Consider the following 23,854-nt stretch of genomic DNA (forward strand, 5'->3'; position numbering starts at 1 on the left):
GATCAGGCGGGTGATGAGGGTGTTAGGAACGCCCCCTTGGCTCAGGCGGCGCGACTGAGATTTTACTACCCGCGACAAAGGGTGCGGAAACCTAGTACTGAGGAGCCAAGAGCCAGCCCCCCAAACTCCCCGGTCCTCCCCCACGAAAACAAAGCCCTCGGCACTACAGAGCGGGGCGAAGGGGCCGCCCCTTCGCGAGGGTGCGGGCAGCCCACTCCATCTCGCGGGGTCCGCGAGCTGGGAGGGGGCGCTGTGGGCCTGCTCTCCGCGTGGAGAAAAGCCGCCTCCTCACGCCCCCTCAGCCTGCGCCGCCTCGGGAAGCCGCCCCGGGCCCCGCCGCCATGTTGGGTCGGGATTAGCGACTCGGTCTCCCCGCAGACGGCGACCGCGGGAGGGGCGGCCCGCCCCCCGAGGGGGCGCGCGCGGCGGCGGCGGCGACAGCGGCGCCGGAAGGCGGGTTCGCCGGAGCCGGGTCGGGCGCGGCGCGAGTTCCGGTGAGCCGGTGACCGCGCGCGCAGGTAGCCCCCGCCCCCCGGGCCGGCACGGGGGGCGGGGCCGGGAGTGAGGGCGGGCCCCGCGCGGGGAGAAGGTGGAGCGTGAGGCCGCGGGGTGCGGAGCCCGGGAATTCCCTCCTCCTCAAGCGGAGAGCCAGAGGCCGGCTGTGCCGTCGTCGCTGCCGTCCGGCGCCCGGGACGAGGAGGTGGAGGACGGGAGCGGGCGCCGCGGGCCTGGTCTCCGCCCGCTGCCCCCTCCCCGCCACCCTTCCCCGCTGCTGCGGCGACTCATGCGAGCGCGGCCGGAGCGCACGGTTGGCGGGCCGCCCGGCAAGGGGGCGGCGGGACTCCTTCGGGCTGAAGTGGGAGGCGGGGGCAGCGGCCCTTCCCGGCCGGGGGTCGCGGGTCCGCGGGTCGGCTGCGCCCACGGATCTGTGCCGGGATTGCGGGCGGGGGTGGGGCGCGGGGAGCCTCCGGCTGCCCTTGGTTTGATTGAAAACCGCAACATGTTAAAGTTTTCCTTTGTTTTGCGTTGGGGGTTGGGAAATAGGCCGTTTTCAGCGTGCACTTTTACAGCCGTTCTGCCGCTCCGCCTCCCCACTTGGTTCGGTTCTCTGTCCGCATGTGTTATAGAAAATCTTGTTTTAATGTGTGTTTTTCTTCTTGGTAATTGCTTCCAGCTTTCGCTCTATTGGGCATGGGGCAGCGTTGTTTTGAGAAGCTCTTCGAAAATCAAGTCCGACGTAGGGACTGATTTTGTTTTGTAGTGGGTGGGACCCTAGGCGGTTCGGATTGGGTAGAGTTACTTTCTGCTTAATTAATTAAAACAGGCACGGCCTGACATACAGCCTAACGCTTTGTAAGTTGTTAGAGAAATGAAAAGTTGAGTCTCCACTGGGATCAAACTTTATGTACATGCCATTTATTATGTGTGTGTGTTCCCACTGGTACGTGCGTGCACATAGGTGATGTCACGTACACATATATGTGATTGTGGTATATTCGTGCATTGCAGCTGCAGGAATGCAGTGGCAAAGTTATCCTGACAGTTCTAAGTGTGTTTAAGCCATCCTGTATGTTATCTGTAGCTAGAACTACACGCTAAGGAAAATATTACTAATACATACATGTGACTATAGGCATTTAAGGCAAAATGGTAAATTTAATTCTCAACTAGTACAATGGTTAGCACACAGTGGACAGGAAACACTTTGAATGGACAGTTAATGAAGTGTCCTGTATTACAAGCCAAGGGTCTTGTATGCATTAAGTATGGTTTTTCATCTATTCTGTGAGAAAGTTGTATTTAAATATTTATATTTTTTTCTGTTTTACTAATATGTTAGACCCCTGCCATAGTTGACCCTTTAAGAAAAGGACATTTAATTGTATTTTTTGATATTGGCTAAACTTGAGTGGAGATTTTGAATGTTAGATGACAATTCATTGGGTCCTAAATTTGAAAAAAAAAAAAAAATGACTGCCCTGAATCTAAATACAGGACAGTTCATATCCACGTTTCCAGGATAAAACATAAAAGGGCTCTTAAAATACATACTCTGCTGTAACCACCATAATGTTATAATAGCTTTAATTTTGCAGTATGTTTTTGCTGACTTCGTAAACCACAAAATTGACTCCTTTCTGTTTAATCGAAAGTGAAATTACAGCTTTGACTTATCTTATGGGATAGGTGGAATTTGTCTTATGGCTGAAGTGTAATATTAATACATGGCTCAAGTTTTTATAAATCAGATGCTCACGCTGAAAAATCAGTGTGCAAATCTTCTTCATGATATGTTCTGTTAAGATAATAAATATTTTAAAAGAATAGCAGTGAACTGGTGTAAATGAAATATTACTGACACATGACTTGTTTATATAATAGAGTTCAGTTTTGCATCTCTTTAGGCAGTAAATAATTAATGTAATTTTTCTCTGCATTTAGCTCTTAATCTAGTGAATCTCTTTAACATAGGGCTTATTGTTAGTTCCTATTAGCATTATAGTTTAAAAAAAAAAAGCAGCCTAATATCAAAAATGTTTGAAGAGCAGTACAAGGTCTGGTGACTTGGAATGCAAACTTAGGTGATGAAACTATGTATTTTTTTAAAAACCTGCAAGGAAGTGATTTCTAGAGAAGTACCAAGATTGGATGAGAGGGAGGAGACTGTGATTGGTACCTGGCTTCTGGAGTGTTGTTCTTTCACCTGGTGGTGGTTACAAGGGTGCGCAAGTGTTTAGTTCATTAAGCCATGATCGCTTTTCTGAATCTGTGTTTTAGTCTTTGTGAAACTTTTTTCTTTTTCATTTTTAAAGAAGCCTATGTGTAGTGTGCTTTATAAAGGACTTCATGGAAGAACTCAATATTTGATGACTTTAGAACACTGTTTGGGTTGCCCGTTTGCAAACAGGTTAGACCTATTAAATGGTAACTGGCTGATAAACAGCAGGTGTATGTAACTACTTCCACATGTAAATAACGTGTTAATTCCGTTAATATTTTGAGACAAGACACCAGATTTAACTTTAAATCCTTTTCAGTTTTGCATGTTGTACATGACAAATAATAGGTAATCAGAGTATGTTTTTACACTAGTGGACACTGTTCTGTCATCAGATATAAAGTATACCCTAGTTTTCAGTAAGTTATGGTAACATAATTAAGACTCAAAATTTAACTGTGGCATCAAGGCAATAGGTCTTTTCATCCATTTTCAGTTTTCTAGAACAGTAATCCTTCAGATCAGTCATTTCAGCCTGCATTCTGATATTCTTAAGGATATCGTATAATTATCAGCTTAAAATAAGTTTTCGTTTACTCAGACTTCATGAAGATGTGCCGAACAGCACCTGAAGAGATAGTGTTTTGTTTCAGGTGACAGCATGACACTGGAGTTTCTGAAATGCTGTGAATCGTTGCCTTGTGCTTTCCTTGCTGTATGGAATGGGTTGCCGTAGTTGCCGTGTTGTTTCTTGGCCTTGCTGTAAAGCAGAGGTGAAGAGATCATGTCTGTGCCACATTCTTACATCACATGAACTTTCAGTTATGTTATAATGGTGATGTTTGTGGCGCTGGCTTTGTTGTGAGAAATATTTACAGGAAGTTTTAGTTAAGATCTTCCATTGTTCAGAATGCTACATGGCTTAGGTCACCTTCAGTTCACATTTAAACAGGTCTATAACACAAATACAAGTTCCTCTAGCGAGGTACAACTGCTTTTCTTTAAATGAAGTCATCTGTTCCTCTTAAAGTATCTTGGTATCTGGTTGGTAGTGTGTGCGGCCGTCTTGTGTGTGGCTGCGGTGGGGTATGTCTCTCTTTTCTTCCTCTCAGCTGCTCCAGCGCCACAATTAGGCTGCCTATTGCTCAGCTGCAGCTGCTGGGTGATTATGAGCCATCCAGCTCCTGTCTAAACTCAGAGGCAGATTTAGCAAAAGAAGCTATAGTAACAGCAGAGGGTGAAAGAGAAGAGCCGGTGCCGCTGCCAGTATCATTTTAACACGTCTCTGTGCCAAGGAATCGTTGGCTGCAGCCGCACCACTGTTGTCTTGGAACTAGCAGACTTGATAGCAACACCTCCTGCTCTGGCTTGGGTTTACCTGGTGTAATTCTTTAAGATCTTGAACTTCTCTCCAGGACAGAGAGGGAATCCTGTAAGTTGAGAGTAAAGGATAACGTACAGTGAGGTTACTGATGGACTCAGCTGTGCTTTCCCACCCCACCCCACCCCCCACCATAGCAGTGCCCTGCAGTGCCCCTTATTTGAGTATAGATGTGATTTCAGATTCGCTGAAGCGTATATGAACCACATACTCTGCTGCTTTAGCTGTGTTTCTTGGAAGTGCTGCTGCTGTTACTGTTGTTTGGTGGGTGGCAGAGCTGATACACAGGTTCTTTGGACTGTCAGCTTTTCTTCCAGGAAGTGGAAGACCTTCAAGAGGGATTATTTCTAGAGCTGGCTGCACAGGGCATCTCCCCTGTGACTGCTTGAGTTTGGCAGGTAGGAACCCCAGATTATTTTTCCTGTTGTTCCTCCTTTGTTCTTGGGGTATGAGAAGATGGGACATCAACAAACGCAAACGCAGCATCAGCTGTACATGGCAAGCCCCAGCCTGGAAGATGCTGCAGGCAAATTGTTGCAGGTTCTGAAATGTTTCTCGGTTTATGATTACGCCAAGCAGAGAGCAGCGACATCTTGTCCTCTCTTTTACTGTTGTTGTTGTTCAGTCGTGTCCTACTCTTTGCGACCCCATGGACTGTAGCCCTCCAGGTTCCTCTGTCCGTGGGGTTTCCCACGCAGAAATACTGGAGTGGGTTGCCATTTCCTTTTCCAGAGGGTCTGCTCCACCCAGGGATCAAACCCTTGTCTCAGGCCACCAAGGAAGTCCCTCTTTACCATACCATTGAAAGATCTAGATAGTTCCCCTTGCTAGTTTAGGTTTTTGAATTTAGTGGTTCAAGATTTGGTCAATTTGGGGTAGGGGATAAAGAGTGTTAGGAGAAGTAGCTCTCAAACTTAGGTAGCCAAAAGGAGGGAAGACATGCCGAAGACTGTACGTTTGACATTGTTATTGTGGCACATACTCTACAAGACACTGGTGTGTTGACCCCCACTCTCTGTGCTCCCACAGAACCCTGGTATCAAAGCATAGTTCTCCTTCCTTTCTAATTATTTCTTCTCATGACCGTGATGTACTTGACCTGTGGCAAGCAACTGTTTGACGTGAAATCTTTGAGATCAGTCTCTAGAAGAATAAATCCTTAATAAATTTTGAATTGTATACAGGGATGTGGTTCAGTGTATATTTATATGAGTTTATATGCACAGGCTTTATCCACACATGTTTTTAAGGTATACTGGTACTAAAATTTTGCAAAAGTAGCTTAATGCTTTTTTTAGAAGCTAATGTTAAAACAAGTTCTTTAGATTTTTAACCCTCAAAGTTTTGGCCTAGAAAATCATTTTTATAAAACTGTTTAAAAAGTTTCAACTTTAAATGTGAACCTAAAGATCATTTTGATATTTCTAACAAACTGGAAACTTTGTTGTTTGAAGTTATACTAGTTTCTAGTTTATGTTAATTTTTTTTTTTTTTTTTTTACTATTTTAATAAATGTTGAAAACCCAAGATCTTAGATTGTAAGAAAATACATTTGGTATCCTCTCAGTGACAGTATTATAATTATGAGTTAATATTCATATATTCCAAGGACAAAATGATGAAGAAGTCTTCATCTTCTTGATGTAGCATGTGAAAGAATGCATAGGTCATAGGGTATGTCTGCGGAATTATTGGTGGGGGTGGAGACAGGAAGTACTGGGAAGAGAAGACTGACCCCTGAAATTTAAAGATTGTCCAGTTTCAGCCTCTGTTCCTAACAATGTGTTGATCTAAACTGATTACAGATCGTCGCTTCTCGAATTTTTTTAATGCAACTTTCAGTTTCTTAGAATTAAGTAGAAATTTGGGTATCAGTGGCTTTTGCTGCATAAGTTAATACTTAAAACTGTTCCATGGCAAGTTTATTGACTTTTTGTGTGTGTTAGTCGCTCAGTCGTGTCCTTCTGTTTGTGACCCCACGGACGGTAGCCCGCCAGGCTTCTCTGTCCATGGGATTCTCCAGGCAAGAATACTGGAGTGGGTTGCCATTCCCTTCTCCAGTGGATTTCTTACATTTACTCCAATGCAATTAGTATTGCTATTGTCCACCTTACGGATACTTTTAAAATAAAAGCAGTCAAGCATTTGAAAAAGAGCAGAGAAGGTAACATAGTGTAATAAGGACAGGACTAAAAGGTGGAGGACCACCTGGGTTTTAACTCCACTTCTGACAGGGGAGAGCTGTGTTTGTTGGTCACTCAGTCATGCCTGACTCTTTTGCAACCCCATGGACTGCAGCCTGCTAGGCTCCTCTGCTCATGGGATTCTCCAGGCAAGTAAACTGGAGTGGGTTGTCATTTCCTTGTCCAGGGGATCTTTCCAACCTAGGGATCGAACCCGCATCTCCTGTATTGGCAAGTGGATTCTTAGTCACTAAGTTATGTGGTCTTGGTCAATTCAGTGACCTCTCTAGGCCTCAGTCTCATCATTTGAAATGGGGGTATAGTTCGCCCACATGTTTTCTAACAGCCTTATGTGACTCTACTACAGTTAAAGTTTTTTATATTGATTAAAATGTTAAGAAAGTGCTTTAGAGTCTAAAATTTGAGATCCGATTAGATATCAGATAAATAAAAGTTAGGGTAAAAAATTGACCCATGGACTTAACACTGGACTTCCTCAAGCAAATGCAGTGTATTCCATTCAATAAGTGGGCATTTATTAAACCTATGATGCAGCAAATATAGTGCCAGTTTTGATGTTATGAAAATGATGGCAGCATGACTACTGCCTTCTAGGAATTCACAGTTGGGTGGAGCTGGCTATAATTAGGAGGCTGTTAATGAATTTTTCAGATTGGTCTTAGTGTGATAATCCGTTAGAATATTTCTCTGATTTTTGATGGTATTAGGGTGTAATACATCTGAAACTTTTCTTTGCATAGATTTAGATTCCAGTAAACTGATTGAATTCTTTAGGCAGGAAGGCTTGAGTTGATGTTTTTCTAGATGTTAGCTCTTTACAGGTATTAGTGACTCACAAACACAGGCTCCCCAACACCTATGTATAAGTTTTACTAGAAAAAAAAACACATTTGAAAGCAAGGCTTTTAAATTTTTTTTCAGATTTATTTTGCAGTAAAGATAGAAAAATGAGGACTTACTGATTCATTGAAGCTCATAGTTGTGATTTCAGTTAACAGTCAAGACTGGATGACAGCTTTGCCCCATTGTGTCAGGAAAAGAACCATTAGCATTAAAACAAATTTACTTTTTTAATTGACAAAAGGGCAGGCTAATTGTTTTGGATATTTTTCTTTAGTATGTGTAATTAATATTTAGAACAAGCCGTGGGTGTTTGAAAATGGTTAGCTTTTTAAGGATTGCAGAGTATTGAATAGAAAGAAAGAGAAGGAAGGAAAAGAAAGGAAGCTACAATTGCAAGGTTGAAAGTAAAAATATCTTTCCCGGAAAAAGTTCTTTTCTGTAAGGTTTGTCTTTTCGCTTAGATTCTGGGCAGCCCGTTAGATATGACAGTGTTTCATTGGTAAATACGTTCTGATTGATTTCAAGTTTGGTTTGGTTTTTTTAATTCACTAGGATCCATGAACACAGGAAATACCTGGCCTACCAAATGCTCTGATTATACAGTGGATGAACCTGTATTTCTGCCAGCCACCCTCCCTCCCCACCTTCCCTGCTTTTCACTATTTAAAAATCACTGCTGTGAGCTCCATATTAGGACGCAAGGACTCTAAGCTTGATATAAGGACAGGAGCTTCCCTAGTTCCTCCTGCCTGCTTGTACTGAAGCTTGCCTCCTGCTCCGACTCTAGTGTGAGAAATGGAAGCAGGTCAAAAGACTGAGAGTGAGAAACAAAAATGAGGAAAGCAGAAGGGAGAATTGGGCAGTGGACATAATGCGGAGTCTGTGATTTCTTTTTCACGTCCTTTTATCTGTCTCACGCCCGTTCACTCCTCCTCTTAGGCATTGGGTAAGGAAGGAATGAAACCTGTTTTATGACGTATGCTTTGCCATACATTATTATGTTTAACTTAAATCTTTGAAATGCCTTTCCAAAAACACAGAAGAATCATGTGTAGGATAGACTTGCATTCCACACAAAGGAAAACTGAGGATCAACAAGGATATGTAATTTGCTGAGGTCACATGACTAGTTGATGTGCCTGAATGACTGACAGCAAGAGTGTTTCTTCTGAGCCGCCTGCCTTAGGGTTAAGGAGCAGCGATGGAAAGGGTGATTTCTTATCTTTTTCCTTCTTTAAACTGTGCATTTGTATTGGGGCTGAGAATTTGCAACACCTAGACTTTTCATTTTAATGAAAGTAGCTTTGTGGTGCATATTTCATAATAGATGTCAAGGTCAGATATTATATGAGCTGAAAAAGATGGCTTATTACACTGGACTGTAGCAAATGCTTTCCTTTTACAAGTTTGGGTTTGTAATGGAAAATTGATATACTAATTCCCAAGCATTCTTTATCTTTTTTATGAAACAAGATGTACAGCCCAGATTAGCAGAGAGACAGTGTTCACATGTTTTTCCAATCAAGTTTTTTTTTTTCTATCTAAATTTAATTCATCAAGGAATTCCCTGGCTGTCCAGTGGTTAGAAACGAGGGCCCGGAATCAATCCCTGGTTAGGGAACTAAGCTCTCATAAGCTTCTCACAAGCCATACACTGTGGCTAAAGAAAAGAATTACATTTAAAATTTTTTTCAATTAAATAATTTTTTTCAAATTTATTAATCAAAAGAACAAAGAAGTATGCAGAAATAAGTTACTACTCTAACTCAACTGTAGTAAATGCTGTTCTTTTGTAAGTTTGGGTTTGTAAAATGTATATATAGTCTGTATGTATAAAGTCAGCACCCCTCCCCCATATATATGTCTATAGTTTGTGCTCATATCAGTTTTCCAGCTCCAAAGCTGGATCAAGCTGTACAGTAGTGCCTTCTTTTCTACTGAGTACATGATTTATTCCTTGATAAGTTGGTGGAAATAACTGAAAGCTCTGTCTTATCTACATGGTCCTCATCACGTTTCAGGCCCATGCTTCAGAAAGAGAATCAAGTTTCTGGTTTGCTTCGTGGGGAGGACGGTGATTTCCTGAACCTTGCTGCAGACTCACTAGCCTTCACAGCTGCACTTCCTTCTGGAGGAAATCCAGTAGGATTCTTCCATACTGGCTTGTTCCTTTCAATCTTATTGTTCCATGAATTCTCACTCTCTGGATGAAGGGTCTCATCTCAAGCTCTGAATGGAAATTTTGTTTGCTGCTCTTTGACCACTGTGTCCAGTCCCATTGGCAATGATTTCCTTCACCACCTTGGCTTCCTTTTCTTTCTTTAGTATCTCATCTGCGAATGTGCCCTCTATCTTCACTAATAAGCTGGAGCACTGTTTTCTGTGGAAATACAGCTTGATGCTGTAGCATTATTACCCCACATGGAATATCTGCAGTACAGCACCACCAGCAGGTTTCCATCACTGCCCGTGCATATCGAGGCTCCATGAGGGCTAGCAGGTAGGTTTTACCATGTTGTGCCAGGGGCATCCTTGATGACGCTGTGGTTACCCATCTGTGCTCCCACTGCAGGGGCACAGGTTCTGTCCCTGGTTGGGAACTAGCCTTCCTGCATGCCAGGCAGCACAGCCAAACAGCAAAAAACTGTGTCAACTCTAAATGCTTGGAATGGCTGCCACTAGAATGTAAGCTCCACGAGGGCAGGGATCTTGATTTTGTTTACTAAAGTTATCCCATGTATCTAGAACAATAACACATAGTAGACACATGTTAAATATATGTTTTTTAATGTGGGAGAGTGCAACAGTTTGCCGACAGTGCTTGTCTAGCATGGGCATGAGAGAAAGCAATGTCAGCAGCCAGCTCCAAGCAGAAAACTCATGTGGTAACCTCAGGACTCCTTGCAGTGGCAGGCCCAGTACTAAACAATGGCATTGATGCTCAGGATGAATTCAAATAAACATTCTACTTGAGTCTGATGGAGAAACTCAGATTTGATTTAGCAGTGACATGTAAATGTTAAGGAGAAGTGAGAAAAGTGCTTCTGATAAGTGGGTTTTTCTTTATATCGTAGTCCCTAGCTTTTTTTTTTTTTTCAGTTGTGTCTGACTCTTTGAGAGTCCATGGTCTGTAGCCCACCAGGCTCCTCTGTCCATGGAATTCTCCAGGCAAGCATACTGGATTGGGTAGCCATTCCCTTCTCCAGGGGATCTTCCCGACCCAGGGATGGAACCTGGGTCTCCTGCATTGCAGGCAGATTCTTTACCGTCTGAGCCCCCAGGGGAGTCCCTAGCTATGTCTCTGGCAGTCGTGCTTTTAAGAACTCTGGCATTTGTCAGTTTCCCTTACACTGATGGCATCATATGTGTGTGTTTGGTTGAAAGTAGAGCTGAGACAAATACTCCTTGGCAGGGCACTTAACCTTCCAGTGCCAAAGTCGCACCACAGAAAGGGAGATGAGATTTTTAGTGGAGTTCCAGGCCCTGCCTTGGTAGGGGACGGGAAGTAACCTAGCAGTTGCCTGAAACTGTACGATTTAGTTGTGTAAACATGGTTAGAATATTTATTTGAAAGATGTGGACATAGATGGGATCTTAATTCAGGCAACAATATTTGAGTACAGAAGCGAACTAATAATGATAGTGTACGTCTCTAATGGGCAGTTTACCACCTAAAGTAATGAAAACTCTTAAAATGCCCTAGACTTTTTTATATGAAAAGTTTGGGAAACACTCTGGGAGGGGAGGGGATCAGAACAGAATGGGACTTTTTATCTCCGTTTATATAACACTTTTAGTGATTGAGAAAAGATAGTGATTAGCTGTATCAGAGAATTTGGTGTGGGGGGTGGTAGGTGGAAGTTACAATGGAGCTAAAACCTCCCCTCCCCCAATCTCAAGGCACGTTCCCTCCCACCGCTCCCACGCCTGCTCTGCCTTACGCTGCTTCTCCTGGGGGTTAATAGTTGTGATTTTGAATTTTCTTTAAATGAATAGAACTTAAGTCAGAAGGAGGAGCTTGTAATAAAGGTCAAGTGGAAGAGAGGGTCAAGAACCTCTTTGGATATTATCAGAGGATGAGTAAGTAGGACTTTTAGGATGATTGATGCTTACAAGATGGAAAATCTGAAAGCATAGACAACTCTCAGAGATAAATCCACAGCCAGAAGTAAGAAAGAAACCACAGATCTACAGTTTAAGAAAGTTGAAATAATAGGTAGTAAAAAAGAGCTGACATGTCTTCTTTTTAATCTCCTAACTTCTGTAACAAGAGGATATTATTTAGTGGAAAAGCTAGTAAAAAAAAGTGTAAGAAACTAGTTAGGAGATAGTAAGAGGGCATCTAGCTTTAACTGATGTCAGGCTTTTAGGTCTCAGAGAATCCATTGGAAGGTTCTGAAAGACATTTCTGATACTCCCAGGACCCCACCAGTAATAGAAATCATGGAGACAGACATCTCAAAAAAAGAAAGATAATTAAATGACGTCTTAAAAGGTGAATATTAATAAATGCAGACACTGAAAGCTGCCTTTGAATCTGGACAGAATTCTGTCAGTTTATTAAACAGTTACCATTTATAAACAACTGGAATGTTATTAATACAAAGTATTAGTACAAGTAACCTTTAACAGTTGTCCAGCAGCGCTTTATGAAATCCTTTACCCACCTCTTTGGAGTTTGCAGGAATACTCACTCAGGGTCATCTGTCAGTAGTACTTTTCCTGTGTTGGTGAGTGGTCCGACCTGATAAAGCTTCGTTTCCTTCTAAAGGCAAGGGCCAGTGATTCCTTTTCACTTTTTTTTTTTCCTGTCTGTTTTATTTTCCCCATTCTGCAATTAAATCTTCTAATGTCCTTATAAACTTTGCTTTATCTTTTTGATGATATTCAGAGTCAGGGATATTAACGCGCTTAAAGCTGTTTTTATGTATTCTGGGTTTTGTTTTTTAAAGAAAAAATAAATTGGAGTATATGAGCATGGGTGTTTGTCCCATAATGTCTGTGAACATTGTTTTGTTTCTGTTAGCTATGTATGTGAACAATTTTTATTTGCTTTTTCAGTTGAAGGCTACTGTGCATTTTTCCAGGTGGTAAACTGCTTGCTCCTAACCTTTGCCAGTTTTGCTCTTGGATGTCTTTTTCTGATAGATTTTTACAGGCTGTTCATATACTATGGATATTAATCTTTCATGTTGCAAACATTTCCCTCAAATCTCTGCTTGTCTTTATTTTGTCTGATATTTTTCTTTAATCTTAAAAAATTTTTACAAATAATTTTCCTTTTGTAACTTCTGGATTTTGAATTCTAAGAATACTTTCTGCAACTGACAATCGTTTTAAAAATTCTATTTATAGGTTTTTGTTTTGGTTTATATCGCAAATAATCTAGCTTTTTACTTGAAATTTGTCTGTGTTGTGAGATAAGACTCCAGTTCTTCTCTTCATCAGATGATGGAGCACCCCAGCTGTTTGTTAACTCTTCCTTTTCCCACTGATTCAGGATGCCACCTTTAGCTTTTACAAGTTCTTATTCTCAGGCTTGTTTGAGGGCACTGTTTGTTTTCTGGATATTTACGTGTTTGGTCCTTGACCAGTAACACAGCTGGATGATGAGGGTGATTGTGACCTTGATAACAGCAGCAGGAGCAGCAGCAAATTATTGAGTATTTACACGTGTGTCTGTCACGGCAGCAAATACTTTAATGTATTTTACCTGATTGTTTCTTACAAAACCCTGAATTAGGTATTCTATTTTTCTTTTGAAAATCTGCCTTAAATGTTCTGACGTGTAGCTGTTTTGTTTAATGAAAGGATTTTCTTTCTTTCTTTTTTCTTCCCTTTAAATCTCTGAAGCCCTAAGCCCCTCACAAACGTGCCTGTCCTACCATGGGGGCTATGTCGGTCTTCTCTGGCTGGTTCACATCTTAGCGCATGTGCTGCCAGAGCAAGCAACTGAGTTACGTATTCTCAATATCTTTATTTTTGCAGGTGAAGAAACAGGCTTTGAGAAGTTATGTTTATTCAAGTTACAATCTAGGACAGCCACCAGCTTTCCCACTCCAGAGTCTATTCTCTGAACCATGAGGTTGTGGTTACTAGTGGGACACATTTCCTCATTTTTTCTCTTTTCAAAGATTTCTCAGCTGTTCTTATGCATCTGCTTTACTGTTAATTATTTAGATTTATTTAGGGAAGAATGGACATCATAATAATGGATCTTACTATCTAAAAATAAGATGGCATGGTTCCATTTATTAAGGTTCTTTATATCCCACAGTTTTATTTTCTTAATATAGACTCCGAACATTTTTTTATTAAGCTTATTCATAGGTATTATTTCATGTGTGGTTTTAGAAAAACTTGTTATTTGGAAATAATTTCAAAGTTACGGAAGAGTTGCAAAAATAGTGTAAAGAATTCTTCCAGCCCCCTCACCCAGATAGATCAGTTGCTAACATTTTGCTAACATTTTGCCTCAGTCAGTAAAGAATCCGCCTGCAATGCAGGAGACAGGTTCAATCCCTGGGGCAGGAAGATTCCTCTGGAGAAGGGCATGGCAACCCACTCCGGTATTCTTGCCTGGAGAATCCCATGGGCAGAGGAGCCTGGCGGGCTGTAGTCCATAGGGTCGCAGGGAGTCGGACACAACTGAGCGACTAAGCACAACACACAGCTTTTGCCACATTTGGTTTTGTCATCCCCTCCTTGTGTATGTGTGTGGGTATCCTCCCCACACCCACCTCCACCGTGAAAGTTACTTGCAAACGTCATTCTCATCACCCTTCAGTACTACAGTGTGTATTCCTTAAAGCAAGGACATTTTCCTCTACACCCACAGTACCGTCAAATCGAATTCGGGGGTTTAACATCCCCATAATGCAGTCATCTAATAGACCATTGTCGTAGTTTGAATTGTGTTCCACTAGAAGTTCTAGCAGAGAAGGCAATGGCACCCCACTCCAGTACTCTTGCCTGGAAAATCCCAGGGCAGAGGAGCCTGGTGGGCTGCAGTCCATGGGGTAATGAGGAGTTGGACACGACTGAGCGACTTCACTTTCCCTTTTCACTTTCATGCATTGGAGAAGGAAATGGCAGCCCATGCCAGTATTCTTGCCTGGAGAATCCCAGGGACGGCAGAGCCTGGTGGGCTGCCGTCTAAGGGGTCGCACAGAGTCAGACATGACTGAATCGACTTAGCAGCAGCAGTTCTAGGCCCCAGCACCTGTGAATGCAGCCTGATTTGGAAGCAGGGTGTCTGCAGATGTGATCTAGTTGAGATGTAGTCATACTGAATTAGGGTGGCCTCAGTGCATTATGCCCGGTGTGCTGTTAGGAGGAAAGTGTCATGTGACCAGAGGGACAGGTGGAGTGATGCAGCTGCAAGCCAAGGACCCAATGGGCTGCCACCACAACCAGAAGTTAGGAGGGGCAGGAGAGTTCTGTGCAGAGTTTTGGAGGGAGCGTGGTCCTGCCAACACCTTGATTGTGAGCTGCTAGTTTCCCTACTGTGAGAGAATACTTTCTGTTGTTTTAAGCCTTTTTCTTTTCTTTTTTTTTTTCTTTTCTTTTTGTTCCTTCCTTCCTTTCTAGCATCCCTAATACACTAATGCAGCAGTCCATAATCCACATTTTCCTGATTGTCCCAATAATGTCCTTTATAGCAAAAATCCAGAATCCAGCGCACTGCACTTAGTTATGTCTCTTTAGTATCCTTCAGTCTGGATAGTTCTTCAGTCTTTATGTTTCGTGATGTTGATATTTTTGAAAAGTCAGAATGCTTGTTTTGCACGGTGTACCTCGCTGAGATTTCTCTGTGCTTCCTCTTGATTAGATGCAGATTACGGGCAGGAATACTGCATCGGGGAGTTGTGCCCTGCCGTGTAGAGCCCGTCAGGAACAAGGCACCCCTTGTTAGTCTGTCCCGTTATTGGCGGTGTGAACTCTGCTTCGGTAACATGATATCTGTCGGGCTTCTCCACTGTAAAGTTAGCATTTTGTTTTTCATTAATAGTTGATACATGGAAAAATAGTTTTAGATTCCATGAATGTCTTTCCTGAATTGGTTATTGAAATGACGACTGCAGAATAATGCTTTTCTTAACCCTGTAATTCCTTCTACATTTATTAGTTGGGGTTCTCTAAGAAAATCTTCCTTTCACTCTCCTGTGTTATCAGAGTGATTTTTGGATTTTCTTTTTAGCCAACAGGTTACAATCCATTAGTGTTACTATTCCTTTTGTTGCTCAATTTCATCCTACATTTGGCGAGCAAGAGCCTCTTCAGGATGCTTCCTTTATACTACGATATATCCATGTCTTGTTTTGATTACTACTTACTTATTTATTTTTTTGGTGTAAGATGTCCCAGGCTCTGAAACCAAGAAGAGGGCTGGTGTGTCTGCAGTTCAGAAAGCCAAACTCTGACAGTGGGAGTTGTTAGCAAAAATAGGATTTGATGAAGAGCACTGAGCAAGGCAGTGGGAGATAAGCCTCAGGTCCACTGCAGCTTGGTCTTGAGTTTTTTGTTCGGTTGCTGAGTCGTGTCCCACTCTTTGCAACACCAGTGGTCTGTAGCCTGTCAGGCTTCTCTGTCCATGGGATTCCCAGGCAAGAATACCAGAGTGGGTCTCAGAGTTGGGGATACTCTTAAAGGGGAAGAACAAAGAAGCTGGGATTAACCATAGTCTTGTGACATTTCTGGATCATAGTTTTGGGAGTCAGGATGTTTCTGGTTTATGATTCTATGCCCAGGTGGTCCATGGCTCAGGGGTCAGTTAGCTGTCTTGCCCTAAAGAAATGACCCGGGGAAAAAAAAAAAAAAGAAAGAAATGACCCGATCTTGTATGTTACTGATGATATACAGTAGCAATTGTAGGTATCTGATTCCGGTTGATTAGCATTCAGTTAGCACAGGATTGAGGTCAGAGGGGACCCAAAAAATGGGTAAAGTTTTGGATAGAGAGATTAATCATAAACTTGGTAATGGAACTTGGTTTTGGGAGAACTTAGTTTCAATCCCTGCTACTGTTTTAACTTTCCCCACATCTTTGAGGGGTTGGAGTGACAGCTGCTCTGGCTACTTCTTGCTGAAACAGGATGTAGTTCTGCCTCAATTTGGGGGATGGAAATGTTGCATGCCAAGCTTCAAATAGGATCACAGGTCGCTGAGAAATAATACTTGTACTTTTCATTTAATAAAATGACAATAAAAGATTTCAACAGCAAATACAGAAGGTTCTGACAAATTACTTTAAAGGTAAGGAAACTTAGCAGCTCAATATTTCCTCCAAAAAAATGTTGTTCTCTTAACAAAGAAAACATTCCAAGTTTTGTACCATATTGCCTTTAATATTAAAATTCATTAACTGAGTGAAATTCATTCTAATCTTAGTCCTGACTACACAGAGAATTCCTTTCTAAAGATTCTTTAGTTCTCTCTTGCAAATCTTCTACAACTTTCTGTATCCGTATTAATTTGTCCCCTACTTTCTTTCTCTTAACAAAATGCATTTCCATCCCTTATACTTACTTTGCTTGCATACAGAGATGTCTTCCTTATTAATTTTGTTTTAATTACATATATTAATTAAAATTCTCAACTCTTAAAAACCTGAATTTCTGATGAAAACTAAGAAGTAAGCAGTTGTAAACTCTATCATACCACCGTTTTCTCATTGGCAAACTGATGAATGTATTCTATAACCACCAGAAACATTCATTTCCTTATAGCATTATTTGTTTTTCTTTTTGGCCACATGATGCTTGGCATGCGGAATCTTAATTCCCCAGACAGGGATTGAACCTGGCCCTGACACATGGAGAGCACAGTCCTAACTGCTGGACCCTTAGGGAAGTACTTTTTTTTTTTTTAGTTGAAGTGTTGATTTACAGTATTAGTTGGACGTTTCTAATAAACCCAAGTATCTTTAGTTTTTTGGAAACTTAGACTTGTTTAGCAGTTAATGTTTCAATATTTTATCTTACTTGAAATGATCTGGATATTCAGTGAATTCCCATCATTTAACCTAATTTGTGTGTGCGTGTGAGCGCTTATGCACACGCTCACTCAGTGGTGTCCAACCCTTTGCGACCCCTTGGACTGTAGCCTGCCAGGTTCCTCTGTCCATGGGTTTCTCCAGGCAAGAATACTGGAGTGGGTTGCCATTTCCTTCTCCAGGGGATCTTCCTGAACCAGGGCTCAAACCCACATTCCTGCATTGGGAGGTGGATTCTTTACCACTGAGCCACCTGGAAAGCCCCTAACCTAATTTAGCAGAACTCTATAAACTTCCAAGTACCAAAAATCTGGAGAACTATTTTTAAATAGACATTCACTGTGCTTAGTCACTCAGTCGTGTCCAACTCTGAGACCCCATGTACTGTAGCCCACCAAGCTCCTGTGTTCATGGGGATTCTCCAGGCAAGAACATTGGAGTGGGTTGCCAAGCCCTTCTCCACGGGAACTTCCCGACCAGGGATTGAACCGGGGTCTCCTGCATTGCAGGCAGATTCTTTACTGTCTACCTGGGAACTGCCAGGTAGCAAAGCATAATTACACCTGAAGAGTTCACCTGAAAATGCACACCTCATTCATCTCATTTCATTACTTTCCTTTCATACTATCAAGTCCACCTCTCTGGGTTTGATTATTTGCTAACCACCCAGGAAAAGTTCATTTACTTGGCTCCTGGTTTATTATAAAAGGATACAACTTGGAAACGGGTGATGGAAGAGGGGCAAGAGGCATGGGAAGGGGCTTGGGGCTTCCAGGTGAACCACCCTCCCAGAACCCTTAGGTCGCTTCAGCGCCTGGAAGGTCTCTGAACCCCTTCAGTTAGGACTTTTCTGGAGGCTTCTTTACAGAGGCCTCACTTCTTGCAATGCAGGAGACTCGTGTTTGATCCCCTGGTTGGAAAGATCCCCTGGAGAAGGGAATGGCAACCCACTCCAGTATTCTTGCCTGGAGAATCCCATGGACAGAAGAGCCTGGCAGACTACAGTCCATGGGGTTGCAAAGAGTCGGACCGGACTGAACGACTGTCACTCACTCAACTGATGAAATCATTGACCTTTGGTGGCTAGTTCAACCTCCAGCTTCTGTTCCCTCCCCCGAGGTGGGTCCCGAGAGTTCCAACACTTCATCCACCTGGTTGGTTCCTCTGGCATCCAGCCTCCCCCCACCCTTGAGGGCCTTCTAGGGGTCACCACTGAGAGAAATTCAGGGACTTGTGAGTCAGAGAAGGTGTTCCTTCACGTTTCATTGCTCTTATCAGGAAATTCCAGGGGTTTTAGGAGCTCCGGGCTAGGAATAGGGAAGTGAAGTGAAAGTCACTCTGTCGCGTCCGACTCTTTGTGACCCCATGGGCTATGCTACTATCCATGGAATTCTCCAGGCCAGAATACTGGAGTGGGTAACCTTTCCCTTCTCCAGGGAATCTTCCCAACCCAGGAATCAAACCCAGGTCTCCTGAATTGTGGGCAGATCCTTTACCAGCTGAGCTACAAGGGAAGCCCCCAGGAATAGGGAAGAAAATACACGTTTCCTAGTGTTAGTCACCATGTGTCAGGCAGCTCTTGGCCACATGGGAAGTTGAGCGGCTGAAATGTGGCTGGTCCACATTGAAACGTGAAATACACCCAGATTGTGAAGACTTGATATGATAGAAAGAATGTAAATAATTCAGCTGTTTTTGTTGATACAAGTTGGAAGTGGTAATATTTTGGGTATGTCAGGTTAAGTAAGATGTTATTACAATTAATCTCACCTGCTTATTTTTCTCTGCCCTTTCCCTCATCAGGGATCGAACCCCAGGCCTTCAGCCATGAAAGCTAAGAGTCCCAACTGCTAGACTGCCAGGGAATTCCCCCATTTTTTTGCCTTTTTAAATGTGGCTGCTAGAAGATTTAAAGTTATGTTTGTGACTCACATCGTTGCTCTGTAGCCAGGCTGCCTGGGGCTATCTTTGATTTTGGGCAAGTTACATAATCTCTATGCCTCAGTTTTTCTCATCCTTAAAGGAAAATAAAAAGTAGCGTTTAACTCACAGGGTTGTTTTAAAGATGAAGTGGGTTATCATGTGCCTAAGTACTCAGTACTTAGTACTTGGTGACAAAGTACTTAGTACTAAGTGCCAGTACTTAGTACCTGGCATACAGGTAATGAATGCCCCATGCTGTCTGTCACTGTTCCCAGTAAGAGTGCAAGCGCCCGAGTACTGCGGCTTTGTTTTGTTCACTGCTGTAACTCCACTTTTAAGGCTCTCAATAAGTGGTTTTTGAATTAATGAATGAATATGGAGAATTTTTGAGTAACCTAGGTGATGATCTGGAAGGAGGATTCTTGATTACCCAGTGTTTGTTGAAAAGACATTTAGAATTAAGAAAATTGCATCCCTAAAAAGACAAATGGCCTCACTCTCTTAGAAAATCTCTATACCAAAAGTATTAGAAAAATCAAAAGACAAATTAGATTTATTTTGAGATTAAAAAGTAGAAAGTATACATTTTATTATTTGCACTGCATTTTCTGGGCTGGTCTAGACTCTCAATAAAAATTCTAAGTCTGAAAAAAAACAAACTGCCGTCAGTGGTCTCATCTGGTGATGGGCAAGGATGGAGTGCTGGTACTGGTTGTTGATGGCTGGTATTTTAAGGGCTTTTCAGTGCAGGTGCTTCCTCAGAAAAACTCTTAATTTGCTGGGGACTGATATTTGTTAGCAGCCCTCCCAAGAGAAGATTCTTGAGAGTGGGAAGATTGGCCTGACTCAGAAACGCTTCACTAGATCTTTCCCTGTTTCCCCAGCTTGTTCCATAGCGACTCCACACCAGTGTCAGGTACTGGATGTCTGTAAAAAGTAAGAAGGAAACTTCTCGAAGCATCCAGAGATTAAGGAGTATAGTCAGTCAGTCAGTTGTGCCTGACTCTTTGTGAACCCATGGAGTGTAGCCTGCCAGGCTCCTCTGTCCATGGGATTCTCCAGACAAGAATGCTGGAGTGTGTTGCCATTTCCTCCTTCAGGGGTTCTTCCCAACCCAGGGGTTGAACCCAGGTCTTCCACATTGCAGGCGGATTCTTTACCATCTAAGCCACCAGGGAAGCCCAAAAGAGCATGCAACTAATTTCTTCTTGACAAGTGTCAGATAATTTACCCATAACATATTTAACAATTTTTTTCATAGAATTTTTGACAAGGTTTTCATGCTTATTGATTTATTTAGGTCTTCTGTCTTTTAGCTGAGTTTTTTTTTTCCTTTTTTTTTCCTTGTTTTTTTAGCTGAATTAATTTTATTGATTTTCATTTGCCTAGATAGTCACCTCTTTCATCTAATTGTTAAAACTTTATTAGAAAAGAGTTGTACAAAGTTCCTGTTTATAGTTTTTTCAAATCCTTTGTTGCTCTAGTATTCTCACACCTAAAACTGTACTCTCCCTTTTCATGTTTGGATTAAGATGAAATCTAGTGATTTATCTATTTCATTGATTTTTATTTATAAATCACATTTTAAGTTTTTCCATTATAATAAATAAAGTTAAAAGAAAAATTAATTAGGAATAGCAGGAAAAGAAATCTCAGTATAATTTACAAATAAAAATCCTCTTTGTGGGTTTCTAGTGGCTACTTGGGCTTTCCTGGTGGCTCAGATGGTAAAGAATCTGCCTGCAGTGTGGGAGACCTAGCTTTGATCCCTGGCTCAGGAAGTTCCCCTGGAGAAGGGAATGACAACCCACTCCAATATTCTTGCCTGGAGAATTCCATGGACAGAGGAGCCTGGAAGGCTAGCGTCCATGGGGTCACAGAGAGTGGGACACAAATGAGTGGCTTTCACTTTCACTTGGTTTTGTTTTTCCCTAAGTTTTAAGTAGTTTATTTGTAGTAATTCCTTTTTAGTAGTAGGTGTGTAAGGCTATGAATTTTGCTGTGAATACAGCCTTGGTTGTAGCTCACTGATTTGGTAGGAAGTTGTTATTCCTTTTATTTTATAATTTCAGTTTTTGTTTCTTCCTTAAAGCAAGTATTGGATCATGAAAAGCTTTATGTATTCATCTTATTTAGGAAAACTTGAAATAGGAAAACTTGAAAAAATGCTGTGTACCATTTCTTTATGTTTTATAGCATATAGTATTCTGTTGTCAATACTTAAAAATGACAACAGGAGAAAATTGTGTCCAGTCAGAAATCATTAATGCAATGTGTAGTTAACTTGTTTCATGGAATGTTAAATATCCATGCATAGGAATAAGGGGTTAGTCATATACTTAACAATGGTGGCTCTCATCGTTACTTAAAAATGAGTGCCTGCTCATCACCTGGGGCTGTCTGTTAAAATGTAGACTCCTAAGTTCTGCTTCTAGAAATTTCAATTCAGTAAACCTGGATTCAGAGCAAGGAATTTCATTTGTAATAAATACCTCAGACCATTGTCTTGCAGGTAGTATGGAAAATAGAAAATAGAGACACACTTATACAACTTGAAACTTTAAAGATGTTCAGTTTGACAGTGGTAAACCGTGGAGCTCTGGAGTCTTACTGCCTTACTTGCTGTGTGATCTTGGACAAGTCAGTTAACCCTCTGTGTATCAGGTTTTGCATCTGTACAGGAAAGTAACAGTAACTGTTTTTTTTTTAAGTGTTTTGAAAATTAGGTGAGATAATCCATTTTAAGTGTAAGCACAGTAGCTATAACATACTGTTCAGTGAATCTTAGCTCTCTTTGAAATTATCATTGTCATCTAATCAGAAACATATTTTTACTTGTTTATGATTAAATTCATTCATTATTTTACCTATATGCTTAATCAGGCAGCTGTTTCGGTATATTACCTTATGTATATTACATATTTTAATCATTTATTAAATATGAAATGTAGTAAATTGTGTATAGTATTAGATATACAAAAAATTTGAATGTCTTTACCTATTCTTGATTTGCTACATTATTGATATTTGTTTTAGTAATTGATAATTAAATACATAGCAAGGGTGCACTGGGAAGACCCAGAGGGATCAGGTGGAGAGGGAGGTGGGAGGGGGGACTGGGATGGGGAATACATGTAAATCCATGGCTAATTCATTTCAATGTATAACAAAAACTACTGTAATGATGTAAAGTAATTAGCCTCCAACTAATAAAAATAAAAAAAAGAAAAATAAATACATAGCAAGTAAATTCAGTACTTTTCTATTTAGGGCAAAACAATACAATGTAACATCTCATATGAGTTTTAAAACAGAAAAATAAGCTATACATTTTTTTAAGTATTTAGTATTTAAAGCATTTTAGATTATACTATTTAAAAGTATATTCTTAGAGGGAAATTTAGCAGTATGTAATCAGTTTTTAAAAAGTTTAACTTTTGACTCACTTATGAAAACTGTTTCTATCAAAATAGTTATGTACAGTCATTTCTCATTATTTGCAGTGGTTACATTCTAGAAAGTCACTTTGAACACTTATTTAGTGAATACTGAACCATTGCTCCTAGAGGAAATAAATACAAGGTTAGGTTCCTGTAAGCCTCTGGTTACATTTTGTCAACTGATCAATGTATGATCTGTTTCATGTGTGCTTCTGTTTAAAGACACACCTTATTTAATGTATATTATTGATTCAGTAACCTTGAACGTACAAATAGCTCTATAACTTGGTTCTAAATGAAGCTTATCCAGCACATTTTCTCCAAAAGGCACACCACAGCCTTCTTGTGCTTAGAAACAGTACAATCACTTCAGCAGTAGTGCCTGGGATCCTGTTTTAAACAGTGATGGGACTTCCCTGGTGTCCCAGTGGTTGAGACTCCAGGCTCCCAGTGCAGGGGGCAGGTTCAGTCCCTGGCTAGGGAACTACGATACCCCATGCTGTACAGTATGGTGTTAAAAATAGAAAGTGACATCACCAGCGAAAAACACAAAAATGCAAAAAGAAGAGTGGCACTAGATAAGCCGTGGAAAGGATACCGGCTTACAGTATGAGAGCTTTGTTTGCCCTGAGTTGGGGAGGTATGGTCTGGCAACTCATTTTTCACAGCTTTGCTCGTATCTGCAAAAATCTACCAAAGCACCAAAAGTTATCGTTGGCTTGGCAGTTGGCAATAAATCTGAACAAGCAGGTTATTTTGCAGATGTGGAATCCATGATAATGAGGATTTATTAATGATGACATTTTTATAGTAAATGTTTTATTGCCAGTGTGGCAATAAGAAATAATAAATAAACCTTTGTAGTCTGTTTTGCATCATTAGTTATTGAGATCAGAAGTTGAGGAAGTTAGAAATAGAGTCATTCTTTTTATATATGCTGATATCACACTTTTTATTCATATAAAATTTAAAATCATAGAAGTGTAACTTAAAATTTGACTAAATACTAATATACTGTTATTGGAGCTAATTCATTTGAGTAAAATAATGCTCTCTAAATTTTAATAGTTTCACATGATGGAATAAGCCCCAAGCATTTTGATTGCTAAGACTCTGATTTTCTAGGACCTTCTCTACCATTTCATTGGTTAATGAGGGAATTGCTATTTCTGGTGGTGATCCCACCTCTTGGCTATAGAGACCAACCCAGAGGCAGGTAGATGACCCAATAGGGGCCAGAGTCCTTTAAAAATTTGAAATTAATATTGAGAACCCTCTGGCTCTGGAATGAAGATTGTAACAGTGGAACGGATGACATCCATGTTCTAGCTTGTGAAGAGCCCAAAAGCC

General features: G+C 41.2%; 1 protein-coding gene across 2 annotated transcripts in view; it reads left to right on the forward strand.

Moving 5' to 3' along the window:
• Positions 1 to 399: 399 nt before the first annotated feature.
• Positions 400 to 23,854, forward strand: part of YES1 (YES proto-oncogene 1, Src family tyrosine kinase) — a 60,001-nt gene continuing 36,546 nt past the window's right edge. The window contains exon 1 of one of the 2 annotated variants that reach the window (XM_070452716.1): positions 400 to 494. The gene's annotated coding sequence lies outside the window, so the exon portion shown is untranslated. Of the gene's footprint in view, positions 519 to 23,854 lie in introns of both variants that reach the window. The other variant, XM_020895605.2, reaches the window with a different exon arrangement.

The sequence above is a fragment of the Odocoileus virginianus genome, chromosome 22, assembly GCF_023699985.2.
Source record: "Odocoileus virginianus isolate 20LAN1187 ecotype Illinois chromosome 22, Ovbor_1.2, whole genome shotgun sequence".
NCBI lineage: Eukaryota > Metazoa > Chordata > Mammalia > Artiodactyla > Cervidae > Odocoileus > Odocoileus virginianus.